Below are 11,509 nucleotides of genomic sequence, written 5' to 3' on the forward strand. Positions count from 1 at the left end.
AATTATTACTAGTTAATGGCTTAGTTTATGCACATATATTATAATTGTTATGCATGCTTGTAATGTTTTATGTTAATATTATTATTATTATGTTATGGTTGATAAATTAGTTTTTCAAATGCAAAATAATATTTGAACATAAATAAACATCACAAAGAGTTTGGTTTTAATGAAATTTACCTTTTAACATAAGATGCTAAAATAGTTTTACAATAAAACAAGCTTTATCGTTAAAACTAGTAATCGGTAAAAGTTCAGGATTAAAATTGTATAAGTTTAAAATAGAAATTTGTAAACTTATCAAACTCCAAACCTTATTTTATAAAATGAAGTTTTATTAAAAGGTTTCCAAATGTTCTAAAGCGCTCAAACAATATAACTTAATACTAGTTATTAATTTAAAACTTTGATCACGTCAATAATATAAAACCGAGTTTTATATGTAGAACATTGATAAAAAAAAATGAGATTTTACATGAAATAAGATTTTTTTAAAGTATACCATGGTTTATTGAATGCATGCAATAACCATGATATAACATGTTTTTTAAACTAGAATCATAAAAACATCAAAGACCCCTTACAAACCTCAAATCTGTGGAATCCTTTTTTAAAAGAACACTCGCACGTCTTTTGTATGCACTAGTGGGATAAAGGATACCTAACCACTTAGTGTTATCTTTAGATGGCCGAGGTGTCTTCGTGATTTCTATAACCAAGTTATGAGCCGATTACACAAGTTTTTCAAATTGGATGATTTGATCGAAAATCTCTTGTGATAAAGGATACCTAAGCAAGAGAGTTCTGAGGCATAGATGAGATCAAACATGTCTAATTAAATTTGTTATTAGCGATCCCATAAATCTAGGAATTATATGGTAAGATATAATTGATAATCGATATCTACCGGGCTGAATTCGGATGGATGGGATAAATGATACCTAACCATTTATCTGTTTTGCAACTTGGATCCTAGACTTTGATAATTAATGTTTTTAGAAACTAAAAGGGTATTAATTATTAAAGATTAAATATTGAAAATACTAAATGAATTTTGTTAAAAATTTTGTAGATATATAATCCACTCTCATAACCATGAAATGTCATTTCTCTTTAAATGACTTAGTGAAACAATAACATTTAATAGATACAACTTCAATGAATGGGTTCATGTCTTAAGAGACAATCTCATGAGAGATATGAAATTGTATACACTTGAAGGTCCTAATCCTAAACAAATTACTTTGAGTAATAGACCTAAATATGCTACCTAGTAAAGGCATCAATGTGATGCTCAAGATGCTTCTAACATCAAGCTAGGAATAGTTATTTATGACTTCTAGGAAGACTTGGACAATTTAAGCATATATCTGATGATATAAGAGGTCAAACAATATTCCAATAAATACAGTGATATTTTATTTAAAGCTAGTTTAAACAATGGAATAATGCAAGGCTAAAAGGGTCACCTTGTGTGATCTAAAAGGCCCATGTTTTATGGACTAAACATCTTTAAGCCCAAGAAATTTGTGACAACCCGAAATTTTCATCTAGTGCTATTATTCAAATCAATTAAAGTTAGACTCGTTGTTTTGCTATTTTCTAGCATTGTTTAGAGTCATTTGGGTGTTCTAAGACTAGTAGATGCAAGTTAGAAGTTCAGATTTGTGTTCCGCAAGCTCACCCAACACAAAAAGTGGCCAAACACTCCAACTCAAGGAGTGTACGGCCGTACACCTGGGTGTGCGGCCGCACACCCCTCCTCCGGCAGCACACTCTCATCTGGCAGCACACTCGATGCTATATGATAGAGTCTTGGCCTTCATTCAACCCTTTTTCACCCTCCTAGCCAAGAACTCGTTTTCTCTCAAGTAGCTACCGATTTTTCAGCTAGATCTTCAAGTGGTAAGTGTGTTGATTCCTTATTCCAACTAGCTTAGATCACTGATTGCATCCATGAAATCACTCTATTTTAGTAGATCTTCAAGTGTTCTTCAAATTCACCAAGAACACCTACTAAGTTCTTGGGCTCCAAACACCCCTATAGGCTTCTACATTGTAAGTACCCTTCTCCTACATGTTATTAGCTATGTTTGATCCTTAGAAAACGTCTAAAACTTGATCTGCAAGGAGTGTGCGGCCGCACACATTCATGTGGCCGTACACCCCTTATTTTGGTGCTTTAAGACCTCAAACTCAAGTAGTATTCTAGCACATGATCAAAGACACTTAGGGGATACAAAATATGACCTTGAAAATACGTTTTGGACCATTTTTACTAGGAGTTTGCGGCCGCACACTCCATGGCCGCACACACCTGGCCGTACACACCATGGGTAACCGCACACACCCTTTTAAGGGTCCAAAATAGCAACAAACTTCCATTCCGACTAAGCAATGGTCAAAAAATCTTCCCTAGAACATTCCTAAGGCTTGGAAACACGTTTTTGACACACTTCATAGTGAGTGTGCGGCCGCACACACACTTGGCCGCACACTCTGGCCACACACACACAAAACCCATGATTTTGTGGCCTTACACTCCAATATAGGGCCATACACCCCTTATGTGCAACCATATGTGTTGGAAACACTTAATTCTAAGTGTTGTTATGTCCTTAAGGCATGTCCCTATCACCATTAGTGGTTATATACATTGAATGTATTCATATATGTGTAATTATATATTAAATAGGATTCGTTTGTGCTCAAGACTCCAATTGACACCCAACAATCCTATATCGATCTTCCATCCAAACCACTCACTACAGGTGAGTTCATACCCCTTAATCAACCTTTGAAATGATTTTAAATGCTTTTATGGGGGGAGAATACAAGTTGAAGCATTCTAGTTATTGCATTAATCATATGTGATTAATAACTAGAACAAATAGGAAGATTTTCTATTACTTTCAAATTGTTATCAAACTTATGGATTTCAAACACTCCAAAACATTTTATTAAACTCTTTTAAATGCTAAATCCTTTATCAAACTCTTTTAAACTTACATTATTGTCAAACTCATATCTATACAGATATATTTATATAAGTAAGGTTTGAAGGACTTAGGACTGATAGCTCACTTTATTTCCTGTTCCTTGTTTGGTTGTGGACTTAGGGTATCTTGTTATTTGTCTGAATGTCGTTGAAACCTTAATTATATATCGTATATATGTGTTAGGATATAAAAGCTTTCACTTCAGTTCAGTACCTTTGGGTAGCAAAGGCATACATACAACATTACTAGTTAACTATAATATGTATAGTTAAGAGATCACTACCCACTATTACTATTACAACGACACATACAAGAGTCAGTACAGTTACGAGTCATTACATACATACTATAATGAGAAACAATACATACTATACACTATACAAGAGAACATAATATACACTATACAAGAGGATATACTATACACTAGTGCAGAGAAAACATTACTACACTATGACATACGATACAAACATTTGAATACGATAATCAGAATGTGACATACTACTTATCGATACGACACTACATTGTTGTATCACTTCGTAACCAGAGTCTCCTGGAGGGAGAGTGGGCATTGTGTGTATAGATCTATACGGGACAAACACTCCCACACCCCGACTGCTACCTACAGTCCCAGCCGACAAGGCCAAGGGGTGACAAAATATTACCTCACTACATATGATACCGGTGGGTCATCAGTTATTCAGTCGTCGATCAGCGTGGTTACATACGAGTTCACATTTAAACCTTTAATTAACCGACTAAGAATTAAAGGAAAACAGACTCCCCGAGGTGTATTGTACATTTAATACTACCTGGAGTCTGCATTTTTATCACTTTATAGCCAGCAGTGACACTGCTGAGGTAAAACATTATTTTCCCCTATTAAATTTATTTGTAATCATATCACATAAACGATGACTTAAACTATATTTTTATAATGATAGTTTCACTGTGAAAAACTCTTACATTTACAAAAGAACAAACATTCAAATGGTCGGGTCTTGGTAGAAGACTACATTTCAGTAGAAAATATAGGATTTTCTAGGGAGTTCAACCATTTCCAAAAATTTGCAGACAATTACGAACATTTACACTACGTTGTTATAAACATTTTCATACAAGCAATGACACTAAATACTTATGAACTCACCAGCGTAATGCTGATAAACTCTGTCAAAATAACTTGTATTCTCAGGTCATCAGTAGACAGGTACCGATGAAGCTTTTGAGAAGATGGAGCACATTCAAGACTCATCTTTTATTTTGATCATTCATTTTGGTATCTTACAAACTATGCAAAACACGCTTGTATTAAAATTATTATATTAATGCAATGGATGTTGTTGCTTGTCTTTACTATTATGCATTGTTATGATACTGCACATGAAGTCCTCCACCCCAGAACGTTTCCGCCGTTCCGGTTTTGGGGTGTGACAGATTGGTATCAGAGCATTGTTTTTAGTGAATCGAGTATATCAACCCATAAAAGATATACAAACTATAAACGCAACGGGATTAATAAGCTCTGACCAAGAGTTTATTCTTTTAATTAATAAAATATTTAAATAAGTATACATACATGCATTCATACTAAAATCAGTGTCATTAGGACAGAACAAAAGTATTACGATTGTTGAACAACACGATTAGGCTTAGAGACATATAGTCAAACCTGGGAGGATATAGCCTGATCAACTATATTTTCCGAGGAGTGACTAGCATGTGCCTAAGAATGGTTGTGGTGTTGCAACAAGTCTAAAAGCTTACCAACACTGCTACAATGAGAACATTAGAACAGAACATAAACTTAAAATACTATAGGAGTATTTTGTGTTACTATAATTACTTATTTGAGAACTAAACAGGTCTTTATTAGTATGTCAATAGTTGCTGAGTGGATACATTACGGTTATATGTAACTAGGGTGTCATAGACTTAGAATCTGTGATCTTTGCTTTACTTCCTGTTCCTTGTTTGGTTGTGGACTTAGAGTTAGGATCACTTATTTGAAGGTTTACCCTGTTTTGGTTACATATGACCGGTATGCACTACGCAAATGTTGGAGTAACTGATAAGGATCATCTTATAATTATCTTAGATTAGTACGTCTATTATTATAAGGTTCTTATACCCCCTTTTTCTCGCGTAGATAGCATGGCTGGCTTCCATCTCCCCGACGATCCGTATTTTCCCAATCAGGGCAATGTTGGATGGCTTGATGAAGAGCCAGAAGATGATCATCCAATCCCTTTGGATGATCACCTCGCAGAAGGCTTTTCGGATGGTTCTGACTCCGAACCAGAAGTCAACAACCTACCTCAGGAAGTTCAAAACCCAAATCTCAACCCCCGACCTGCATTTCAAGGCCCCACTCCCTTGTGGGCGACAATCTTGAACCGTTGGAGTGATGAGCAGGGTCAGCTCTTACCTTTCAACGGAGACCGAAGCTTTTACAACATAAGCGAGGTAGGCTCAGCTGACCGAGTCCTGCCCATTATGGTCCGCAGGATTGCTCGGAATGTAGAGCAAGGTCGAGCAGCCATCGACCGAGTCATGGAAGTTGATGCCAACTCTGGCATTAACACGGTCCGCATCCGCCAACTCGAAGAGGCTATGGAAAGGACTAGGAGAAACAACAAGCCCTTGCAGCAACAACTGGCTACATCCCGAGCTGAAGTCATGGAACTTCGAGTGCGTCAGAGGGCGCATGAGCGACATCTTCAAGAAGTGGTGTGTCAACTGGCAGATCTGAGGGTTCGCCTGAGGGATACCCATCGTCGGTAGAAGATGTCGACTCATCTTTTCTTTGGGGATAAGGAATAGCCTTTCTTTTCTGTGCTCTATGGAGCACTTGTCTGTAAAAATATTCCTAACTTTTAAAGTACTCTAACTAGACTTCTGAGCTGCCAACATTTTCCCTTATGGTTTGATGTAAGACCTACAGTTAGGTCATTTTTTCCCGAACTCATTTTACATCATTAATACCAGTAATATTGGCAGTTTTCTAATCCGTTGGAAAGTCCTTACTCTTGTGTATCTCTACTCTATGGTCATGTCTCTATCTGATGTTTGGACTATGGCGATTTAGTCCACGAATCACTCTCATTATGCTTACAATTGATTCTTACTACTATCATCATCTCTATCAAGTTTCAGTAAAAGATGTCGCCTCGCAAGCGTCCGACCAGAGGCATGCCTGTAAATCAAACTCCACCACCACCACCTCCTCCGCAGTTCGATGCGGTGATGTTTCAGGCTGTTGTGACCGCAACCATGGCTCAAGTAAATTCTGGTGGTGCAAGTGGAGCTGGAACGGGCACCAACTCTAGCCATGGTGAAATCCAACCACGTATACGGGAGTGTACCTATAAAGACTTCATCAGCTGCAAACCAACGTACTTTAACGGAACCGGAGGGATTATTGCGCTGTCCCAATGGATCGAGGAACAGAAGCAATCTTTGAGATGTGCTCTTGCCCTGAAGGAAGCAAGATAAAATTTATTGCCTGCACCTTCACCGAAAGGGCCCTGACATGGTGGAATGGCCATGTCAAATCACTCTCACTGGTAGCAGCTAACGCTATGGGCTGGGAGACACTGAAGGATCTAATGGCAAAGGAGTACTGCCCGAGGGGCGAAGTTCAAAAACTTGAAGAGGAACTGTGGAATCTCAAGATGAAGGGTTCCGAGATAGTGGCTTATACGGCCAGATTCAGCGACCTGGTGACTCTATGTCCCAACATGGTCCCCATTGAAAGCAAGAAAGTCGAGAGATACATCTGGGGTTTGGTACCCCCGTATCGAGGGAACGTTCTAGCATCGAACCCTACGACCTTTCATAGTGCCAAGGAATTGGCCCAAAGGCTTATCGATCACGAGGTTCCTTCTACTCCAACAACAACCACAACTGCTGTCTCAGCACCAAACAAAGCGGCCGACAACAAGAGAAAACGTTGGGACCGAAAGAAGGGCAAATCAACTCAACCCTCTTCCAAGAACCAACCGGTTGTGGCTTTCCATGCTGCCACAACTCCTGTTGCCCCTGTACCAGCAAAGCCATATGCAGGGAACCTACCCAAGTGCACTAAGTGCAATTTCCATCACAACGGCCCCTGCCGGGAATTGCACTGCACCAACTGCAACCGGAAGGGCCATACTGTCCGGTTTTGCAAGACGCCACCCAAACCCATCACCCAAGTCCCTGGTACAAGAGTGAGCCAGACCTGCTACGGGTGTGGCGAGATAGGGCACTTCAAAAGAAACTATCCTAAAGCTGGGAATGTGGGAGGAGCGGGGAGACTACTTGCTATTGGCCACAATGAAGCAGTGGCAGACCCCACAGTAGTCACGGGTACATTCCTCCTCAATAACTCATATGAATGCGTCTTATTTGATAGTGGGGCAGAAAGGAGCTTCGTGAACCAAAAATTTAATCATTTACTTAATCAAGCACCACAAACACTAAAAGAAACCTTCGTCGTAGAAATGGCTAACGGAAAGATAGAGAGTGCTAACGAGATTTACAGAGGTTGTTCACTCACACTAGATAATCGTTCATTTCCAATCGACCTCATACCCGTAGCTATCAAGAGTTTCGACGTCATTGTAGGCATGGACTGGTTGAGTCTTTATCGCGCCGATATTCTGTATTTCGACAAAGCAGTCCGTCTAAACCTACCGAATAACGAAACCTTGTTGATCTACGGAGACAAACCCAGTACGAGCCTTCGTATCATCTCAAGTATTCAAGCCCAGAAGTACTTGCGTAAGGAATATCGTGCATTTCTGGCGCACGTTGTCGATACGAGCCAGATAACAAAAGACCTAAAAGACCTCCCCGTAGTACGCGACTTCCCTGACGTTTTTCCAGAAGAACTATTGGGTTTACCTCCCCAACGTCAAGTCGAATTCAGGATCGACTTAGTTCCAGGGGCTACCCCCGTAGCCAAATCGCCCTACCGTCTAGCGCCTGCAGAGATGCAAGAACTGTCCGGTCAACTTAACGAACTACTCAGCAAGGGTTTTATAAGACCCAACTTCTCACCCTGGGGAGCACCAGTCTTATTCGTGAAGAAGAAAGACGGATCGTTCCGTATGTGCATTGACTACAGGGAACTCAACAAGCTTACAGTCAAAAATCGATACCCTCTTCCTCGCATAGACGATTTATTCGACCAGCTGCAAGGGGCGAGCTACTTTTCCAAGATTGATCTGAGATCCGGGTATCACCAGTTACGAGTGCTTGAGGAGGATGTTCCGAAGACAGCCTTCCGAACTCGTTACGGACACTACGAGTTTGTAGTGATGCCCTTCGGATTGACTAATGCGCCCGCAGTATTCATGGACTTAATGAATAGGGTATGCCGTCCTTACTTGGATCAGTTCGTCATCGTTTTCATCGATGACATACTTATCTACTCTTGAAGTAAGGAGGAACATAGCGATCATCTACGACAAGTCCTAGGAACCTTACGATCGGAGAAGCTCTATGCGAAGTTCTCTAAATGCGAATTTTGGATCCGCAGAGTCGAATTCTTAGGTCACGTGGTTAGCGAAGAAGGAATCCACGTGGACCCCTCCAAAATTAAAGCCATCGAGAACTGGTCAGCACCGAAGACGCCTACAGAAATTCACTATCGCAGATTCATACAGAACTTCTCGCGAATTGCAAAACCTCTTACGACACTGACCCAGAAAGGTGTGGCCTTTGACTGGAAGGAGAAACAAGATAAGGCATTTCAAACGCTGAAGCGACCCTTATGCACCGCACCGATACTATCCCTCCCCGAAGGGATAGAAGACTTCGTAGTATACTACGATGCCTCCAACCAGGGGCTCGGCTGTGTTCTGATGCAACGAGGTAAGGTCATCGCCTATGCCTCAAGGCAGCTGAATACACACGAGGTCAACTACACCACGCACGATCTCGAATTAGTAGCAGTTGTGTTTGCCCTGAAGATCTGGAGACACTACCTGTATCGTATGAAAAGCACTATCTTTACAGACCACAAAAGCCTACAACACATATTCAACCAGAAGGAGCTCAATATGAGACAACGACGGTGGGTCGAACTACTCAATGACTACGAATGCGAAATTCGTTATCATCCAGGTAAAGCCAACGTGGTAGCAGGCACCCTAATTCGGAAAGAATATTCTGGTCGAAGAGCCAAGTCATTAACTATGACTATCCATTCGCATCTGTCCACACAAATTAAGGAGGCTCAGCTCGAAGCCTTAAAACCTGAAAATATGGCGGGTGAATCTCTGCGAGGAATGGATAAGAACTTGGAAGCCAAGGGTGGCGGAGCTTTATATCTCATGGACAGGATCTGGACACCGAAACACGGTGGCTTCAGACACTTGGTCATGAAAGAAGTGCACAACACTCGATATTTCGTCCACCTAGGTTCAGATAAGATGTATCTGGATCTTAAGAAGTTATATTGGTGGCCTAACATGAAAGCAGAAATTGCTACCTTCGTGAGTAGATACCTTACTTGCGCCAAGGTCAAGGTCGAATACCAGAAACCCCCTGGTCTACTACAGCAACCAGAGATACCAGAATGGAAGTGGGAGCAGATCACAATGGACTTCATAACCAGGCTACCCAAGACAACGGGTGGACTGGATACCATTTGGGTCATCGTTGACAGATTCACCAAGTCCGCACACTTCCTACCCATCAAAGAGACTGACAAGATGGAGAAGCTCACAAGAACATAAATTCGGGAGATAGTACGACTGCATGGTGTTCCTATATCCATTATCTCTGATAGAGACAGTAGATTCACTTCGAGGTTCTAGCAGTCGCTACAAAACTCCTTAGGAACGAGGCTGGACATTAGTACAACCTACCATCCACAGACCGACGGACAAAGTGAGAGAACTATCCAAACCTTGGAGGACATGTTGCGAGCCTGTGTGATCGACTTTGGAAAGGCATGGGATACTTATTTACCCCTTGTCGAGTTTCCCTACAACAACAGTTATCACACGAGCATAAAGGCTGCTCCATTTGAAGCCCTCTATGGCCAGAAGTGCATATCACCTCTGTGCTGGGCTGAGGTGGGTGACACTAAGTTAGCTAAAGGACGAGTTCCTGACAGCACTCTCATGGGTCCGGAGATCATTCGGGAAACGACAGAGAAGATCGTTCAGATTCGGGAACGACTGAAAGCCTCCAGAGACCGACAGAAAAGCTACGCAGACAAACGAAGGAAACCTTTGGAATTTCAGGTGGGAGACTGAGTCCTTTTGAAAGTCTCACCCTGGAAGGGCTTGATACGCTTCGGAAAGCGTGGAAAGCTAAATCCAAGATACATAGGGCCTTTCGAGATTCTCGCTAGAATCAGCCCTGTAGCTTACAAACTCAACCTACCCCACGAGCTTAGTAACGTACATACTATTTTCCACGTCTTGAACTTGAAAAAGTGCCTATCTGATGAGACTCTTGTAATTCCACTCGACGAAATCGAGATCAACGAGAGCCTCAACTTTGTGGAAGAACCTGTAGAGATCATGGACCGAGAGGTCAAACGAACCAAGCAAAGCCGTATCCCGATCGTGAAGGTTCGCTGGAACGCCAAGCGAGGACCGGAATTCACTTGGGAGCGCGAGGAACAAATGAAACTTAAATATCCTCATCTTTTTACTTAGTTATTTGTAATAACTTAGTTGCTTGAACTCTAATTTCGGGACGAAATTCCCTCTAACGGGGGGATGATGTGACAACCCAAAATTTTCATCTAGTGCTATTATTCAAATCAATTAAAGTTAGACTCGTTTTTTTGCTATTTTCTAGCATTGTTTTGAGTCATTTGGGTGTTCTAAGACTAGTAGATGCAAGTTAGAAGTTCGGATTTGTGTTCCGCAAGCTCACCCGACACAAAAAGTTGCCAAACACTCCAACTCAAGGAGTGTACGGCCGTACACCTGGGTGTGCGGCCGCACACCCCTCCTCCGGCAGCACACTCTCGTCTGGCAGCACACTCGATGCTATATGATAGAGTCTTGGCCTTCATTCAGCACTTTTTCACCCTCCTAGCCAAGAACTCGTTTTCTCTCAAGTAGCTACCGATTTTTCAGCTAGATCTTCAAGTGGTAAGTGTTTCTATCCTTTGATTTGTTGATTCCTTATTCCATCTAGCTTAGATCAATGATTTCATCCATGAAATCACTCTATTTTAATAGATCTTCAAGTGTTCTTCAAATTTACCAAGAACACCAAGAACACCTACTAAGTTCTTGGGCTCCAAACACCCCTATAGGCTTCTACATTGTAAGTACCCTTCTCCTACATGTTATTAGCTATGTTTGATCCTTAAAAAACGTCCAAAACTCGATCTGCAAGGAGTGTGCGGCCGCACACATTCATGTAGCCGTACACCCCTTATTTTGGTGCTTTAAGACCTCAAACTCAAGTAGTATTCTAGCACATGATCAAAGACACTTAGGGGATACAAAATATGACCTTGAAAATACATTTTGGACCATTTTTACTAGGAGTTTGCG

This window comes from Lactuca virosa, chromosome 6 (assembly GCF_052849685.1).
Source record: "Lactuca virosa cultivar CGN04683 chromosome 6, Lactuca_virosa_CGN04683_v6, whole genome shotgun sequence".
Taxonomy (NCBI): Eukaryota; Viridiplantae; Streptophyta; class Magnoliopsida; order Asterales; family Asteraceae; genus Lactuca; species Lactuca virosa.